This window comes from Bos indicus, chromosome 27 (genome assembly GCF_029378745.1).
Source record: "Bos indicus isolate NIAB-ARS_2022 breed Sahiwal x Tharparkar chromosome 27, NIAB-ARS_B.indTharparkar_mat_pri_1.0, whole genome shotgun sequence".
NCBI lineage: Eukaryota > Metazoa > Chordata > Mammalia > Artiodactyla > Bovidae > Bos > Bos indicus.
In genome coordinates, this window is record NC_091786.1 from 29,007,502 (window position 1) to 29,027,794 (window position 20,293).

Below are 20,293 nucleotides of genomic sequence, written 5' to 3' on the forward strand. Positions count from 1 at the left end.
AAGTCAGTGATGCCATCCAGCCATCTCATCCTCTGTTGTCCCCTTCTCCTCCTGCCCCCAATCCCTCCCAGCATCAGAGTCTTTTCCAATGAGTCAACTCTTCGCATGAGGTGGCCAAAGTACTGGAGTTTCAGCTTTAGCATCATTCCTTCCAAAGAAATCCCAGGGCTGATCTCCTTCAGAATGGACTGGTTGGATCTTTCAGTTCACACTGAGGAAACCAGAATTGAAAGAGACATATGTACCCCAATGTTCATCACAGCACTGTTTACAATAGCTAGGACATGGAAGCAACCTAGATGTCCATCAGCAGATGAATGGATAAGAAAGTTGTGGTACATATACACAATGGAGTATTACTCAGCGATTAGAAAGAATGCATTTGAATCGGTTCTAATGAGGTGGATGAAACTGGAGCCTATTATACACAGTGAAGGAAGTCAGAAAGAAAAACACTGATTACAGTATATTAATGCATATATATGGAATTTAGAAAGATGGTAATGATGACCCTATATGCGAGACAGCAAAAGAGACACAGATCCTGTGGGAGAAGGCGAGGGTGGGATGATTTGAGAGAATAGCATTGAAACATGTATATTACCATATGTGAAACGGATGGCAAGTCCAAGTTCGATGCATGAAAGAAGGCACTCAAAGCCATTGCACTGCGACAACCCAGAGAGATGGGATGGGATGGGGAGGGACGTGGGTGGGGGGTTCAGAACAGGGGGACACATGTACACCCGTGGCTGATTCATGTCAATGTATGGCAAAAACCACCACAATATTGTAAAGTAATTAGCCTCCAATTAAAATAAATAAATTTATTTTTTAAAAAAACCTGTGATGGAAATGATATGGAATTTTGAATAAATGACTCAAGGAAAGTCATCTTCAGAATTTTTTCCTTCATTGAAAAAGAAGTGCCCTCCCCCAAAATAAATAAAATAAAGATAAATAAAGTGTGTCTATCACAGTAATCATTGTGTTCCAGATCTCCTCCATTCCTGTTAAACCCTTTGCAAACTTCACAGCTGTAAGTGGAACATGCAATCAAAGAAAACCTAACTCCTTTTAAAGTTGGCCTCTAGCAAGATAAAGGAGCAACGCCCATAAGATTTTTCTTTAAGAGCTAGACAACCCAAGGAACATTCTCAAGGGTTTTTAAATACAATTCATAGGTTGTTTTCTCCTTTTTTCTCTCTGCAAAAGATTTTCTGGATTTAAAAAGTCACTGTTCCTCTACTGGATTTTATTCAATTTTAATCTTTGAAACCAACTGTCTTTGTATATTATACAAAAAGCAAATCTTCTTAATAAAAGCTTATATGTCTTTCTAGATTTAATTTAGTCTGACAAATTAAAATGGGGCATTTCTCTCTCTACTTGGAATTTTTTCATCTAAATACATAGATTATTTGTAGACCTGTCTCTGGAATCTTTTTCTCCTTCACTAATGACATTTTATATGCCAGCCAATTCACATTAACATAAACAGCATGAATGAAGCGCTACTCCATCCGTCTCTTAGTTATTTTCTGTTGACTACTTAAATCATTCCAGTTACTTATAATACATGTCAGAAGCAATTTTTTAGACTTAGGAGGAAATTAATGGTTAATATGATTATGAATATAATCTGTAAATGTTGGACAGTATTTTAAAGAGTCAACAAAAACTCTGCAAAAATGTATAAGACAAAGGCTGCAGTGTGTTCATATTACTAAAAACATCAATACTCTTACAATATATATGCTAGGACAGTGACTAGGGCATTGTGATGTAATTGCATCAATAATTAATACTGAAGTACTCTTGCTGAGATATAAAATTAATTTGGAGATGTCTAGAATCATAGATCTCACATCTAGAAATGAGCTTACAGTCCAGCTCCATGTTCTTACAGCTGATTTTACAACCGAGAACTCTGAGTGTCAAATAGGCAACTTTCAAGGCCATCCAGAAATTTACTGGTAGATCAGAGGAATGGATCCAGGAATACCTTTTGGCTCAAAAGTACTTCTGAAAGTGTGTAAGAATGACCAGGGCTTTGTGCTACTTAATAGCTGTGGGAGGAAGGGTGGTCTACTTTAGCTTTGTGAGTGTTACTTTCCAATCAGAAAAAAGCACGTAACTGTTCTTAAGCACATAAGCTCCCATTGCTGGCGTGAGTATCATTTGAAGTAACTGTGTGAAGGTACTCTACAAATATAGTAGTGTAACTATGGGAGGACTCGTATGTATTTTGGTATCTGAAATGGAGCTGTTGTTAAATGAATCCTGCAAGAAACCAGGATGTAACGGTTCCCCTACGGGGAAGCACTTCACTTCTTAGCAAAATTAAAAACGACTGATACAGATACCCCCTTGGTTCCTCCAGTTGCCTGAAAAACAGGAAATTAGTGCTTTCAAATCGATGCTTACTCTAGTTCTGACTCTAACTTCACCAGCTGTTTCATCTCTCTTAAACAGAACTAGCTGTACCGCTGAAATCTGAGCATCCTCCCTGTGACTGACAGTTTTCTCCTAAAGCTATAATGAAGCTTGTTGGATAAAGGTTAATTGCTAACTGTGGAGTGCTAATGATACTATATTGATGAAATTACAGGCCCACTGATAAAGAAAAGGTTCCCCAAACACTGGAAGCTGGAGGGAAGCTCTAAATAATACTTATTGATTTTTTTCTCTAAAGACCGCTAAGCAGCACAAACAACTCAAAATAATAAAAATCATCCACAGAGCTTTCCATTCTTTGGTAATTCATTTCTTTGCTTCCAATGTTCTACTTGCCAGTAGACACTTATCATTTTAATAATTATGTGTCTCAAAATCAGCAGTTGATACCTTGGAGAAAAGAAGGTAAAAGTGTTAGTCGCTCAGTCATGTCCAACTCTTTGCAACCCCATGCACTGTAGCCCACCAGGCTCCTCTGTCCATGGGATTCTCAAGGCAAGAATACTGGAGTGGGTTGCCATTTCCTTTTCCCAGAGATCTTCCCAACCCGGGCTCGAACCTGGGTCTCCTGCATTACAGGCGGATTCTTTAGCATCTGAGCCATCAGTGAAACCCACCTTGGAGAAAGAAATACTACAAATTAATTTCTTCCCTTTCATGAGTTTCCATCTCCTTTTGGGTTGTGCGTTATTAAGTGTGATTATCAGCCAGTGGCTCTTAAACCCCATGGCTTTCAGACGAAGCTCCAAAAGAGTGGTGGATTGAAAGCATTTGAAATCATTTAACTTCAGAAACTGTCCTTATGACCCTTAATTCCCAAGTTAGGCTTTATTCTTGCTTGAATTTGGCTGTAGAATTTATCTCCACGGTTTGTTCCGTCTGCCAGTAGATCAACCCCTACTCACTTTCAATACTCTTTTCATTATCGTTAGCTTAGCTTCTATTGACTGAGTTCCTTGAATCAGGCTCTGTTGAATTTTATATGTGTCATTTAATTATCATATTCACCCTAGGACCTTAGCATTATTATCTCCATTTGAGACTTGAGGAGACGGGAAATCAGCAGTCATAAACTCCTCCTTCAGTTCACGGAGTTGGTGACATCAGCACTGCCGCAGGACCTGTGTATCCAGGCAGGAGATTCAGGGCTGCAGCCTGAACAACATTCCTCCTTTCCTCTTGCCCAGATCCATTCCCAGGGGCCCAGATTTTTCAGACTAAGATTTTCACTTTTCTATGAAACTTGTTCAGTCCCACAGAGAGATCCTTACCAAGTTCTCTGCATGGTTTTAGAACATATTTTTAATCTACCCAAGCTTCCCTGGTGGCACAGATGGTAAAGAATTTGCCAGCAATGCAGGAGACCCAGGTTTGATTCCTGGATTGGGAAGATCCCCTGGAGAAGGAAATGGCTACCCACTCTGGTATCCTTGCCTGGAGAATCCCATGGGCAGAGGAGCGTGGAGGTCTCCAGTCCATGGGGTTGCAAAGAGTAGGACACGACTGAGCTACTAACACTTTCACCTTCTTTTCTCCAAGGTATCAACTGCTGATTTTGAGACACATAATTATTAAAATGACACTTTAGCTTTAATCTACCCAGTCATTTCCATGTTTGGTATAAATTTTGATTATATATTACCTAAATTTGCTCACTTACACTTTGAAATATGCTAAAGGATAAATAAGAAAGAGCAATGATTTGTAAGATGAAAGAGGGAGGAATAATTAGCTATAATTTAAGGGATTCACACAAAGGAGGTGAGGCTTAAGTTCTGGATATATGAATCCCAAGGGGTCCAAATCTATTATTCTGCAGTTTATCTCCCAAACTCCAGGATTGAAAGATATCAGTCATCATCCTTCTGCTAATATTTTTTTTAATTATCTAAATATTCCAAATAAACAAACCAAGAAAACCTATGACAGTTTAAAGGAGAAGTCACTGTAAAAGGAGCCACCAAGCTTCATCCATTTATTCTGAGAGTTGATTGAATGGTTTAGGGAATCAGAGATACAGTCTGCAGCAATAACTGGATCAGAAAGAACAGGGAGAAAAAGGCAGAAGTTCTTGAGTATAAGGCTTTTCACACCATAGAATTTCATGCCATCATGAAAATTAGAGAAGTACGTGTCATATACATATCGTCATACACAAACTATGTGATGCATTCTTTAGTGAGCATTCCGTAAGAGTTCTCCCCCAGCTCCTCTCAGCTCATCAGAGTACTGATGAGAAGAAAACAGTGGCTGCAGTTATGAAAACACAGAATTCCCAAGTTAGATGGGACTTTATATTCAATCTAGTTTCAGTTCAGTTCAGTTCAGTTCAGTCGCTCAGTCGTATCCAACTGTTTGCAACCCCATGGGCTGCAGCATGCCAGGCTTCCTTGTCCATCACCAACTCTGAGAGCCTGCTCAAACTCATGTCCATTGAGTTGATGATGCCTTATCCTAATGCCTGTTATGTGATGGACACAAGACCCGGTGAGGTCCAGTGATGGTGTAAGACCTCAGTCACTTAGTGGCTGAATCAGGACTGCATCAACTAATCTCTTGGCTTCTGATTCACCGCCCTTTCTGTTCCACCTTGTTTTTCGCCATCACCTTGTGCTCCCCTGTCGTTCAGGATGGACATCTGAAACCACATCATCCCTCTCCTCCCTAAGGGGTAATCTGAACGGGAGGAGGAATACAACTCCGTTTGTATCATGTATCAACTTGACTCACTTTTATATTGCTACTTTACATCCACCAAAAACACACATCTCTCAAAATGACCTCTGCTTGCAGAGACCAAGAGACTTTGCTGGTGAGTTTCCATAGAAACAGTTTCTGTAAACAAAAAAATATGACTTAATTGTGGCTGGAGAGCTACATGTGTCCTCTGTCCTTCTTACAGAGTGTTGGGACCTCTAAGAACTGTTATACATGCCCTCTTCTGGGAGTCTGGGGTCAGTTATCAACATTCTCCACGGCTCCTACTTCCATCACATCGCAGATCCTGCAGCCTGAAATGAGCAGGAGTGTAATCAGGAGAGATCTGAGATTCCTTTTCTCTGCCCAGCAATGCAGAAGCCCAAGCCCCCCATTAACCTAATTTTATTTTACTGAATTTATAGTTTGAACTTTATATATATACACATATTTAAATATACAATATATACACACACATATAGATACATATATACACATATTTAAATATACATATATACACACATATAAATACACACACACATATATATACACACATACGTATGTATATATATTTGTGTGCCAGGTATTAGTTGTGGCATGCAGAATCTTTAATTGCAGCGTGTGAACTCTGAGTTGTAGCATGGAGGATCTATTTCCCTGACCAGGAATTGAACCTGGGCCCCCTGCATTGGGAGCACAGAGTCTTAGCCATTGGACCATCAGGGAAGTCCTAATGAACTTCTTTAATTGAATTTTATAATTTTGAACTTCAAAAATTTATAATTTTGAACTTCAAAAGCCCTAGGCTGAACTTCTTTAATTGAATTTTATACTGTTCTCCAATTAAGGGAACCTCTCACTAGCTAAGACTTACTGGTCACAAACACTGCGTACTGGCCCCATTGAGCATCTCTGGAGCATTGCTGGGTAGCTTGGGTCCCCATTGTACTTCCCCTAAAGCTACATTAATTAGAAAATGGGACAATTGAGGTATCTCTTAGTAAGGCAAATTCCTAGACACCACCCAGGTCTACCCAATCAAACTTTGCATTTTTTCCAAGGTCCTCAGAAAAGTCTAATGTGACCTAAATTCTGAGACTCTCTGCTCCAAAGATAGCAAGTGGAGAATCAGGGCAAATTCTATCTGTAAGGGGATGCTCTAACCTTGCTACTGAACCTGTGGTCCATCGTCAGCATCACCTGGGAGCTTGTTAAAAATGCAGACGCTCCACCCTCACCCCACCGAATTAGAATCTGCATTTTAACGAGATCCCTTGTTAAAAATCTGTATTTTAACAAGATCGCTACACAACAAAAATCGAGAAGCGCCACTTTAAGAGATTTCTGTCTGAAAAGTTAGGTAATGAAGGCCAAATTCATTTCTCTTGCGGGAATCCTTTGCATATTTTGCCACTCTCTTCCTTTGTCTTTTGTGAGATAGTTAGAGCTTCAGGCAAAAGCCCTCTTTCATAAGAGGATTTCAAGGGATGCCAGGCTCCCCAGGGCGGCCCAAGGAACTCTGTTTTCAGGCAAATTCTCAGAGCTCTGCTGACAAAGAAGACAGCCTCTGGCCATTGCAGACAGGCCTCCAGGAAAGTGAGTTTGCCTGGAGAAAGGCCAAGCAGTAACTGTTTTGCCCTCCATCCTTGAATCTGGTTAAAGTTGACGTAACTCTCTACTCCTGTGTATATTTTCCTGTTTAACTCACTGAAAATCTTGAATAAACTTTGATTAATATTAACCCCAGTTAAAAGGGTCATAGGGACTTCCCTGGCAGTCCAGGGGTTAAGACTGCCCTTCCAATGCAGGAGCTGCCGGTTTGACCCCTGGCTGGGGAAAGATCACACATGCCAGCACAGTGAGGCCAAAAAAGTAATTTAAAAAAAAATTGTTTTTAAGGCTCATAAATAGATCTAAGATGGTCCACGGAACTGGCAACCCAGCTTATCCAGGCCTGACTCTCCTGTTAAATTGCAATTTCACTTTATTCTCCAGGGACATCAGTCATTAACCAACTTGGCCAACTTCATTTCCTTGTACTCTGCCTGTTTTCTACGGTGTGGTGGAAATAAATGGTCTTCACATCAGAAATTCTGTCTTATTTATTGGTTATACTGTGAAGCCTTGAGCAAATAACTTAAGCTTTCTAGGTTTTTTCTTTACTTACAAAATCCGGGTGATAGAGGATTAAGACAGTTAAGGCAAACTGTCCTGTGTTAGGGTTTTATTTACTCTTTTCTTTGTTAGACTAAAGGGAAACTATTTTTCAGAGTCGATTTTAAAGCTGTATGGTGTTTCACAAATGTGGTTTTTTTATGCCAAACTGATGAGTCTCAAGTCATAGTTCACAGATTTCCTTTTTTTTTCAAATATTCCTGGGCCCTCCGCTTTCTCCTTCTTGTGATCCACTAATATCATATGTAAATCTACACTGCTACCAGCGATGCCTGCACACACCACCTTGCACACTCCATTTGCCGTCCTTTATCTTTCATCTTCCAACCAGACTTCTGTAATGCAACTCACTTGTGCCATCCCAGGCACTAACAGTACATTTTGCAAATGAGATCCTTTGGGATGATGTTAGTTCAGATACCGCCCCCTCCTCCTGAAGTCTAGACCCCTTCCAGGGAGTCTATTCCATCCATTATTCATGTATGGGTCTGTCATTTAGTCCCCAAGAGTTTTTAGGATAAAAACCTTGCTTTTCTACCCCCTTTCAATGGTATAGTTGAACAAATCAGAGAGATTCCTGACATTGGCATAATGGTTTACATTTTGCACAGGACTCTAACAGTAAGATCTCACTTTTACTTTCATTTTTTAAAAAATCCATAAGGTAGGGATGTTTGAATCCATTATGGAAAGAAAAAACAACTTGCCTGAAGTCACCAGCTAACAATGGCAGATGTGGGTCAAACACAAATCTACAAGCTGTGACAATGACTCTGGGGGGTCTTACCACATGAATGAGGGTCAGGGGGTGTGCAGAACAGAAGTGGAGTCAAATAGGGGCCCCCAACTGCCAGAATCCATTCTTTCCAAGTGCTTCTCTCTCTCTCAGCTCCCAGAATCTAGTTTTATGTTTTCATCTTTGTACTAATCACATTTTATAATCCCCTTTTATGAACATTTCTTTACTAGTGTAAGAACTCCTGGAAGGAAAGTAACATAGCTTCTTTATATTTATAGTTCCAGAACCTAACACAACATCTGACACTTAGTTTAACAAAGTACATATTTATTGGATAAATTTCAAGAGTTTGTGTAGATCAGTGGTCCCCAACCTTTTTAGCACTAGGGACCGATTTTATAGAAGACAATTTTTCCAAGGACAGGGGGCAGGGGACGGTTTGGGGATGATTCGAACACATTACATTTATTATGCACTTTGTTTCTATTATTATTACATCAGCTCCACCTGAGATCATCAGACATTAGATTCTGGAGGCTGAGGACCCGTGGTGTAGATGCACTGCAAACCAAACCAAACAAAGGCACTTTGCCTTATGTTCGCTGTGCTTGGATACGGGAAGCTCAACTTAGAAAATCCATCCAAATCCATCTTGCTGTAAAGTTAGACCTAAAGCTTTGACAACAAACACCACCCCAGTCATTAGAAAGGGTGTCTGCTCATCTAGACATTACATTACAGACGCTAAGAACACAGGTGAACCCAGGCTACCTAGATTTGAACCCAGCCTTCGTTAGCTGCATGTCCTTGAATAAGTTACCTTACTTCTCTGTGCCTCCATTTCCTTTTGTGTAAAGTGAGAGGAAATGGTTTCCTTACATTTTTTGAGATTGAGTGGATTAAACGATTTCATATGTACAGTGCTAGGTGGCGCTAGTGGTAAAGAAGCTGCCTGCCAGAGCAGGAGACCTGGGTTTGATCCCTGGGTCAGGAAGATCCCTTGAAGAAGGAAATGGCAACCCACTCTAGTAATCATGCCTGGAAAATTCCACAGACAGAGGAGCCTGGCAGGCTTCAGTCCCTGGAGTGGCAAAAGAGTTGGACACGACTGAGTGACACACACGAGCACTTCTCAGTATCATTGGAGCCACTGTTTCCCGCTTCATTTTGATATTAGGGCCAACAACTTCCTAACTGGCCCATTTCTAATATGAATATTATCAATACATGTTGGATAATACTAACTTTATCTCTGTTCTTATCCCAGTGTCATCAAATAATACCCAAGCATTATACAAGTGTTCATTTAGCAAATACTCTTTGCCTGGAAAGATTGTGGCTCTAGAACTACATGGTCCATACAGTGTTTGGCTATATAAATTTAAATTTACATTAATCAAAATTAAATAAGATAAAAAATCCCATTTCTCAGTTGCACTAGCTACATTTCCAGTATTCTGTCACTATATGTGTCTGTCTGGTGGCTACTGTATCAGATGGTACAGATAGAGAAAATTTCCCTCAGTGCAGAAAGCTCTGTTACATAGAGCTGTAGTACAAATACAAAGATAGAAGCTGACATTCTACTAAAGAAGATAAATAATAAGTATATAATCATTATGAATTAATAATTTTCTATGAAGAAACATATTTAGTTACTGAAACATTGTTAGAAAAATTCACTTGGATAAATAATTCCTTAATGAACTGTCACATCATTATATTAAAGTTATAACTGGCTTACCAATTACAAAAATAGAATATGTTTATTATAGAATATTTAGAGAATACCGAAAATTACAAAAAGGAAAATAAAAATATACCTAGCAATATTTTAACTTTTTTTATTTGATATTTGTCGACTATTTATTTTACCATGTCAATCTTTGAAGCACTATTTTCAGTGTCTATATAATAGTGAAATTTCTGAATTTAGTGTTATTTTATCACTGACCTCATTAGAATTTAGATTATTTTTAAATTATTTGTTCTAATATCTAAACGAGTATTCATATATATAATTCTTTGTCTGCCTTTTTATTATTTCTTCATGAAAAATACTTAGAGTACCATCTCTAGAGCAAAGTTATTAAACATTTTTAGATTCAGCTCATATTAAAAGATTTTTCAAAAATTTGAACTTATTTGTGCATGTCCTTACCCTTGGCAACTGTATATTTTATTTTCTATAATTGTGGGAAGCATTTTGTTTAAACTTGTTATTTTTTGATTAACAGTGAGAATGAACATCACTTCAAATATTTACTAACCATATATTTATATATATATATCTTCTCTGAATTACCTATTTTAGTTTTACATCAATTGCAAAATTAGATTTTCCAATTTTTCAATTGCAAAATTAGATGAGCTCTTTGTATTTTAAGGATAGTAACCATTTGTCTTTCCTATTTTGGGCCAACATTTTCCCCAGTTTGTTGAATATCATAATTATGTTTCTATTTTTTTATATGAAAAAGTTCTGAAACTCATACGTGGCAAATTTATTTCCTTGCTTTTAAGTTTTGAAAGCCTCTGTGTTTAGAAGAATCCCTGACACACAGTGAAAACTCAGTAAGTATTGGATAAATGTAAGTTTAAATGAATTGAAATGTTTGACCCATACTGACAAACCATAGCCTCATTCTTTTTTCCTACAGATGCAGGTCAATCCTTCCAATCATTTTAATGTAACTTGGAACTAGAAGAAAAGTTTGGCATTTGTATTGATTTTCTGATGGTAGCATACTCGGTATCTGGGGGATTACCATAGCCTATTGTATTCCTGAAAGGGCTTCTCTGGTGGCTCAGTGGTAAAGAAATCACCTGCCAATACAGGAGACTCAGGTTTGATCCCTGGGCTAGGAAGATCCCCTGGAGAAGGAAATAGCTACCCACTCCAGTGTTCTTGCCTGGAGAAACCCATAGACAGAGGAGCCTGGTGAGATACAGTCCATGGGGGTGCAAAGAGTTGGACACGACTGTACAACAACGGTCCCTGAAGGGGACCTCCTACAAAGCTCCTGACCCTGCATTTGTGTACATCTGGCCCCAGATGGACATTGTAGATATTTCCTGTCCCACAGGGTCAGTGCTTTTTGGCAGCTGTTTTTCAAGTAGTACCTCCCATTATTTTTTTGTTTATAACTTTTAATTAGATTTTTACAATTTTTTTATTTGGTTTTTGTTTTTTGCGCTTTGGGTTTGATCATGCCACATGGCATGTGGGATCTTAGTTCCACAACCAGGGGTCAAGCCCATGTCCTCTGCACTGGAAGCACAGAGTCTTAGCCACTGGTCCACCAGGGTAGTCCCACCCATTATGTAATAAATGTTTAAAATCCACTTCCACCTCTTCTCAATATCTGCCTGGCTTCTTCCGTCCTCTTTCTTCTATTAAAATTTTGAGCATACAAGCATGATATAAAAGGATAATTAATTGAAGGTCAGTGGTCTGAGGCATACAAAAAGAATACTGTGTCTTGTTTCTTAATATTTCATTATGAAATCATAGTGATACAATTTGTATCAGGGGAAAAGAAAGCAAAGAACTAAAGAGCCTCTTGATAAAAGTGAAAGAGGAGGGTGAAAAAGTTGACTTAAAAGTCAACATTCAAAAAACTAAAATCATGGCATCCGGTCCCATCACTTCATGGGAAATAGATGGGGAAACAATGGAAACAGTGACAGACTTTACTTTGGGGGGCTCCAAAATCACTGCAGATGGTGACTGCAGCTATGAAATTAAAAGACACTTACTCCTTGGAAGGAAAGTTATGACCAACCTAGGCAGCATCTTCAAAAGCAGAGACATTACTTTGCCAACAAAGGTCTGTCTAGTCAAAGCTATGGTTTTTCCAGTAGTCATGTATGGATGTGAGGGTTGGACTATAAAGAAAGCTGAGCACCAAAGAACTGATGCTTTTGAACTGTGGTGTTAGAGAAGACTCTTGAGAGTCCCTTGGACTGCGTGGAGATCAAACCAGTCCATCCGAAAGGAAATCAGTCCTGAATATTCATTGGAAGGACTGATGCTGAAGCTGAAACTCCAATACTTTGGCCACCTGATGTGAAAACTGACTCATTGGAAAAGACCCTGATGCTGGGACAGATTAAAGGCAGAGGAGAAGGGGACGACAGAGGATGAGCTGGTTGGATGGCATCACCGACTCAATGGACATGAGTTTGAGCAAGCTCCAGGAGTTGGTGATGGACAGGGAGGCCTGGTGTGCTGCAGTCCAAGATGTCGCAAAGAGTTGGACATCACTGAACGACTGAACTGAACTGAGAAAGACAGAAGTCAGCATGCATGTGTGCTAAAGTCCTGTCTGACTCAGTCCTGTCTGACTCTGTGCAAGCCTATGGACTGCAGCCTGCCAGGCTCTTCTGTCCTTGGGAATCTCCAGGCAAGAATACTGAAGTGGGATGCCATTTCCTCCTCCAGGGGATCTTCCCAGCCCAGGGATTGAACCCACGTCTCTTACCTCTCCTGCATTAGCAGGCAGTTCTTTACCATTAGCGCCACCTGGGCAGCCCAAGTCAGCATGAAAGTCAAAGTGAAAGTCACTCAGTTGTTTCCGACTCTTTGCGACCCCATGGACTATACAATCCATGGAATTTTCCAGACCAGAATACTGGAGAGGGTAGTCATTCCCCTCTCCAGGGGATCTTCCCAACCCAGGGATCGACCCCAAGGCTCCCGCATTGCAGGCAGATTCTTTACCAGCCAGGGAAGCCCAAGAATACTGGAGTGGATAGCCTATCCCTTTTCCAGCGGATCTTCCCAACCCAGGAATCGAACCAGGGTCTCCTGAATTGCAGGAGGATTCTTTACCAACGGAGCTATCAGGGAAGCCCAAGTCAGCATACACATGGGCAAATAAACCTTTGTCCTTGGAATGTCTATGGAGGTGGCCAGGCTCATTCATTAGACCTGCCACACTCCTAGGGAACCACACAGCCTATTTATTCATAAGGAACCACACAGGCTTCTGCAATTGTGCTTTTCCTCCCCTTTTCCTCTTTGGGGGTACTTACAAGTCCATAATACTGAAATGTCCTGGTCAACTTTGCGCTTTGCCTGAGAAACATTTGTCCTGCAAGTTTCACTATGAATGTTGCCTCCTCAGTCAAGTTGCCCTGATTTATTTATACTGAATTAGGCCCTTTGTGTCTTCTCATTATCACTGTACGAGGTGTATATTTACTTTAAAACTTTCAAAATATTGTTCTTTAATAACTAATTTTTTTACCTTAATTTGGATATAGTTATACAGTCACAGGAATTTGCAAAAAATAGTACAGAGGAATTCCATGTATCCTTCATCCGGTTTCCCCCAGTGGTTTTATCTTACAAAACTATAGTATAATATCATCACAGGACATTGACATCAGCACAATGTATATCTACAATTTTATGCTATATTTGGCATCTTTATACTCATGAAGCTACCACCAGCCAAATCTTCTTCGTGTTACCATTCGAGGTCACACCCACCCACTCCCGCCATCCCAGACCCCTGGCAGCCACTAATTTCTTGTCCATCAGTATAATTTTCCATTTTTAAAATGTTATATAAATGGAATTATATAATATGTGACCTTTGGAGAAAAGAATTTTTTTTTTCCACTTAGCCTATAGCTTTTGAAATATTACTGACAGGTTAGAGACTGTGTCTGCCATGCCCTCCTCCAGGGCATCTTCCTGACCCAGGGTTCGAACTCTGGACTCCTGTGTCTCCTGCATTGCAAGTGGATTGGTTTTCACTGAGTGACCAGGGAAGCCCCGTTACATTATATGTATGTATGTATGTATGTATGTATGTCGGTATGTATGTATGTATATATATATATTCCCTTTATAGCCCAGGGCTTCTGTGGTGGCTCAGTGGTAAAAAATCCTCCTGCCAGTGGAAGAGATGCAGGTTCAATCCCTGGGTTGGGAAGGTCTTCTGGAGGAGGAAATCACAACTCACTCCAGTATCCTAGCCTGGGAAACCCCATGGACAGAAGAGCCTGGTGGGCTACAGTCCATGGGGTCACAGAAGAGCTGGATACGACTTAGCAACTAAACAATTATAGCCTACAGCTAACATTTTGCTAACATGAATGAAAGCTTACTTACCTCTCTTTACCTGCTCCCATTTATAATTAATTATCTAAAAAGTCTCCTCTGCATACACAACAACCATGTCAGAAATTGTCCTAATTTTGCCTCAATCACTAAATATAATTTAGAAGACTAAAGAGAAAAAGGAAAGCAAATTACACCAACTCAGTTTTTCTCTCTTGTTCCACCTTCCTTCCTGATGTTCCAAGGTTTCTTTCTTTTTCCATTTTCTGTTTACAGAACTTCCTTAAGCCATTATTTGAGGGTCAATCTGGCAACAAATCCTTTTTGCTCTCCTTCAGCTGAGAGCGTCTCAATTTCCCCTTTATTCCTCAAGGTTATTTTCACTGGCTATAGGATTCTGAGCCGTCATTGTGGGGACAGGAGGGCCTACCTACTACTTCCCAAGTGACCTCCCCTGACAACCTGGCAGGCAGAGTCCGTGTTATTGCTGACGGTTAAGTTTCAGCTCTCTGACTGCCCAACTCTGACACCACCGTGGAGGCGGCAGGACGAGGGGTGACTGGTAACAAGCTGTCAGGCAAGGGTGGGCACCTAGGCTCCTCATTAGGCTTTGACTCATGGGGGTGGGATGATGTCTGACTTGAAGAGAGGTGTCTGCAAGACGTCTGTCTTCTGAGGCTGCCCCTTTGCTGGGCCTTTGGCTAGAGAGACCAGGCTTTTCCTGGTGCTTTTATGGCTGTCCTCGTTGGCATTCCTGACACTCAGTCCAGGATACACGAAGCCAAGAAGAAAACCCAGGGAAATCACTGCTACGTTGTTCCTTGGATCCTGAGGTCCATGGCCGATCTGCCTGCTTCTCTTCACCTCTCAGAATCTTCTTATGCTTGTTTATACATAACGTTCAGGGATTTGGGTTGTACTTAGTGGGAGAAATAGGAAAATAACATCTCCATCAGGTTTCCCAGGTGACTCAGTGGTAAAGAATCTGCCTGACAATGCAAAGGACTCGGGCTTGATCCCTGGGTTGTGAAGATGCCCTGGAGAAGGAACTGGCAACCCACTCCAGTATTCTTGCCTGGGAAATCCCATGAACAGAGGGGCCTGGCGGGCTACAGTCCATGGGGTTGCAAAAGAGTCAGACACGACTTATCTACTAAGCAACAATCCTTCTATTAGTGAAAGGGTTTTTTTTAAGAATTTTTTTTTAATGCGGACCATTTTTAAAGTGTTTATTGAAGTTTTTACAATATTGATTCTGTTGCTTTTTATGTCCTGGTTTTTTGGCCGTGAGGCATGTGGGATCTTAGCTCGCAGATCGAGGATTGAATCCTTATCCCCTGTATTGGAAGGTAAAGTCTTAACGTCTGGACCACCAGAGAAGTCTCCAGAAATGGAAGTCTTAATTTCTCATTTTAATGATACTAACATCAACTAGATTTCAGACATTCTGATGACAAAGTTTGCACCTTGTTTTTGTCCCTAGAATGTACAGTCAAATGACTGTTTTAAAGTCACTTGTAAAAATTACTCTATGTAGTTATGTCACCAATAGAGGTATTTTACTTCCCTTTTTGTTTTTAGGACCTGCTTTTTAATTTAATTTAATTTACAATTATGTAAAATATTTAACGAGTTCTCAAGCAAAGGCATAGTCAAGGAAGTTGAGCTTCAATATCTGCCCCCAACACACTTCCTCCTCCTTTGGTGACTATTTTTCACAAATTATAAGGTTTATCCTCCATTTTTTAAAAATATAAACAAACATATGTATTCATATAATCTCCTTCTTAGTCAATTGTTTGCCTACTATATACATTTTTCTCTACTTTTCCTTTCCACTTAATATATTAGATATATTAAGATATAGAGATATTCCTCATTCTTTTCTTCAGCTACAGAATACTCTATTGACTAGCTATATTATTGTTTACATTCAACCAGGGCAATAAATAACCTTGTCCATATAGTCTTTTTTTAATTAACTTTCATTTATTTTATCTTTTCATTAAGTGATTAATTTGGCTGCCTTGGATCTTAGTTGCAGCACACAGGATCTTTGTTGCAGCAGGAGGGATCTGTGGCACATGGACTCTCTAGTTGTGGGGCTCAGGCTTGTTGCTCTGTGGCATGTGGAATACTTCGAGACCAGGGATTGAACCCATGTCCCCTGCATTGGCAAGTGGATTCCTATCCACTTTACTGCCAGGGAAGTCCCTTCTAAACTGTTTTTAATAGCTTGTTATATATTAGGGTTATGGACCAATCTTTTTTAAATACTGCAAATTCTTTTTCATAACTATTTATTGAAAATTTACTGTATCAGCACTTTTTGTGTTACAAGTGACAAAAAGAAAAAACACATACTCTTTATTTAAAAAATATAGGAGCTGCATAACTGAAAAGTCCAGAAGTAAGACTGGCTCCAGATAACACTCAGTTTATTTATAAGCTCACACAATAAACAGCTGATGTCACCAAAGATTTTTCTTCCCCTACTCTTCTCTTTCAGTTTCTCTAATAATAGCAAAATGGCTGCAGCAGAGCCAGCCCTCACATCCTCACAGGGCCTCACCCAAGAAAAATGTAAGGGCACCTACTAGTAATTCCAAGAAGAAATGCAATTTCCTCCTGCAAAATTCCAGCAAACTTCTCCTTGGTTTATTTTAGTTTGAATTGATTGACATGACTGTTTATGGCCATTTGCTCTGACAAGGGAGATAGGATATTGAAGAGATGTATCCAATCATGACTATCCACTCCTGGAGCTAGGAGGTGATTAGGAGTCATTCTCACCCAAATACCATGACTGTAGGTTACAGGTTGTTTCCCAAAGGCCATTTTGGAGTCTTGCTTTTTATTGGAGAGTGGTTATTAGATGATCAAAAAGTAATTCAGTTTCATGTTGGGGGTGTCATGCACCGTACCAAACCCTATGGACACGAAGCTAAAACAGCTCTTCCAAGCTTCCTTACCTACTACATTTATTTAAGTACTCACTTTACCTGAAGACTCTTCTCCCAATGGATGTTTCCAGCTTGATTTTATACATACACATTCTTCCACTTTTTATATTCATATTCTGTCTCAATGTCTCCACAAACAATGACTGGAGCAATATGCAATGTTTCTAGAAAAGCAGAGAATTTGGAGTAAGAGTCTAACTTTGAGCTTTTAACATGACTAATTACATGACCCTGATCAAAAACTCAACTTCTCAGAACCTCAATCTCTCCTTCAGAGAAGAAAGTGATTAGTATCATTATTGTTATATATAACATTGAGAAGGTCCTTGCTGTGTGCCAGACTCTGTTGTAAGTATTTTAAATGTCTTAAGTCATTGCAACCTCATAGCAATCCCTTCAATAAAAACTTTTGTTAGATCATCTTATATGTAAAGAAACTGAGAACAGAGATGTTAAGTAACTTGCTCAAGGCCTCCTAGCTTATAAGTAGAAGAGTTGAAATTTGAACCCAGGTTTTCTAACTCCAAGTAAACTGTATAAGCAGGTGAGATTTTTAGCATAAAGGAACTGCTCGGGACTTCCCTGGCAGTCTTCCACACTTTCACTGCTGAGGGTGCGGGTTCAGTCCCTGGTTGGGGAACTAAGACCCCATAAACTCTGCTGTGCGTCCGAAAAGAAAAAAGAAGAAAAGAAAGAAAAGGAAAGCGGCTTGATAATATTACTATCCCTGAACCTAAATAATAATTATTCTACTTCATAGAGTACTTATAAAGTTCACGCAAAATAAAGTCTGTAGAAAAGCTTCCTAAACCAAAAAGCAATTTGCTGTACAAATATAATGTATTATAGTTCTTACTACAATGTCTCCTCTTTTCCTAAATCTCTCCAGACCTTGGATAACATCTCATATGGGCATTCAGTCAGTCCCAGTTTTTTATTAATATTAGCGCTTCTTATTTTCAATTAACAAACCTTATCTTTTGTAAACCCCTCCTCATGTTAAACCCTCTAGCATTTCCTTCTTAATTCTTTCTGCTCATTTCTTCCCTAGCTGTCAACCTTTTCTCTGTGGGATTCACATTCCCAGACTTTATGATAATGAGACATCCTGACTCCATTTGCTCTAGTCTATTACTTTCTAAAGATAGTACATAGGAGTTTCAGGCCTGGATTAATAGTTTCAGTCACCTTTTACTACCTTTTTTTTTATTCCAATGATTTTAGAAGCCTCTATATAGCTATAGTGTTTCCGTTTCCTTTTGTAGGTATGATTTTGAATGGTTTCACAGTTATCTTTAGCATGGTTATTAAGAAATGAATTCAACAAATACGTGTTTAATACATACATGACAAATCCTATATAAGATGCTGATAAAATATTAGTTTTGCATACTTCCCAGAACTATAAGTAGTGAGAAAGACGTCTAAGGTTATTCAGCTGTCTGTCCTTGAAAGAGAAACTTGTCCTCCTGAATTGGTAACTCCTATGAATCTTCTTTCTTTTATTTGTTTTTGAGATTCCAGACTCTAAAGATAGTTTGTGTCTGGGTGTGTCTTTGTGTCTGTGACAGACAGAGAGAGGGAAACAGAGGTCTGCAGGGCAATATAACAAACACTTGAAGAATTCTAATGTTAAAAAAGCCATTGAGTGACTTCCCTGGTGGTTCAGTGGTTGGGAGTCTGGCAGCTGGTGCAGCAGACATAGGTTTGATCCCTGGTCCAGGAAGATCCAACATGCCTCATAGCAGCTGAGCCCGTGAGCCACAACTACTGAAGCTGGAGCGCCTAGAGCCTGCAACGAGAGGTCGCCACAAGAAGAAGCCCGTGCACCGCCATGAAGACCCAGCACAGCCCCCCAAAATAAATAGACATTAAAAAAGAAAGAAAGAAAGCCAGTGCAATCAATAATCAAAATACTCAATGTGAAATTCATTTCACTGAAGTTTGATAAAAATTTTAAAATAAGTTATGGATGTGAGAGTTGGACTGTGAAGAAAGCTGACTGCTGAAGAATTGATGCACTTGAACTGTGGTGTTGGAGAAGACTCTTGAGAGTCCCTTGGACTGCAAAGAGATCCAACCAGTCCATTCTAAAGGAGATCAGCCCTGGGTGTTCTTTGGAAGAAATGATGCTAAAGCTGAAACTCCAGTACTTTGGCCACCTCATGCAAAGAGTTGACTCTTTGGAAAAGACTCTGATGCTGGGAGGGATTGGGGGAAGGAGGAAGAGGGGATGGCAGAGGATGAGATGGATGGATGGCATCAAGAATCGATGGACGTGAGTCTGAGTGAACTCCGGGAGTTGGTGATGGACAGGGAGGTCTGGCGTACTGCGATTCACAGGGTTGCAAAGAGTCGGACACGACTGAGCGACTGAGCTGAACTGAACTGATGTTTAAGGAAATAAACCAAGACATAACTGCCATCTTGAAAAGATCAGAGTTTTGAAACAACATAAATAGAAATAAAATAAAGTCATGTGAATCAACTGATTTCAAGAATCAATAAGACAACTTGAACATCAAACTTATATCAATCATCCAAATTTTAAAACTGCAAGAGCTGGGATACATTCTGACTTGGATTCTGAAAGAGCTAATTAGTCAATTTGGAAAATGGTACTAAGAGGCTTACCGAGAATGCAGTCTAGAAAATAAAAGAAATAAATATTTAAGAGACGTTAAGACACATGAAAGATTGATAAGCCTAATATCTAATGTTCAGTAAAAATTATAGAAACAGAGAAAGGAAGAAATGATGGTAGACTGCCTTTGAAGAATTAATTGCTAAGAATATTCTAGAATATTAATTAAAAAATAAATTTTTAGATCAAAAATTTATTACTAGAATTATCTACTAAAAATAGACAAAAATACAATGAAAACAAGTCCACACCTTGGTCACATAATGAAAATAAAGAATAAAGAGAAAAATCATTAAAGTTAGCAAAGAAAAGTATTGATAGATTGATAGTATTAATAACATCTCATCAACAACAAAGTCCAGAAAGCAATGGTGTAGTATCTTCCACATGCTGCATAGAAATAACTGTCAACCTAGAATATGGCATTCAATCACATTACTCTTTAATATTTAGAGCAAACTCTCATGTTCAGTTCAGTTCAGTCGCTCAGTCATGTCCGACTCTCTGCGACCCCATGAATCACAGCACACCAGGCCTCACTGTCC

At 39.5% G+C, this 20,293-nt stretch overlaps 1 non-coding gene across 1 annotated transcript; it reads right to left on the reverse strand.

The window, feature by feature from the left end:
- Positions 1-5,807: 5,807 nt before the first annotated feature.
- Positions 5,808-5,880, reverse strand: TRNAG-CCC (transfer RNA glycine (anticodon CCC)). The gene has a single exon. It is a non-coding gene; the product is annotated as a tRNA-Gly (tRNA).
- Positions 5,881-20,293: the final 14,413 nt, after the last annotated feature.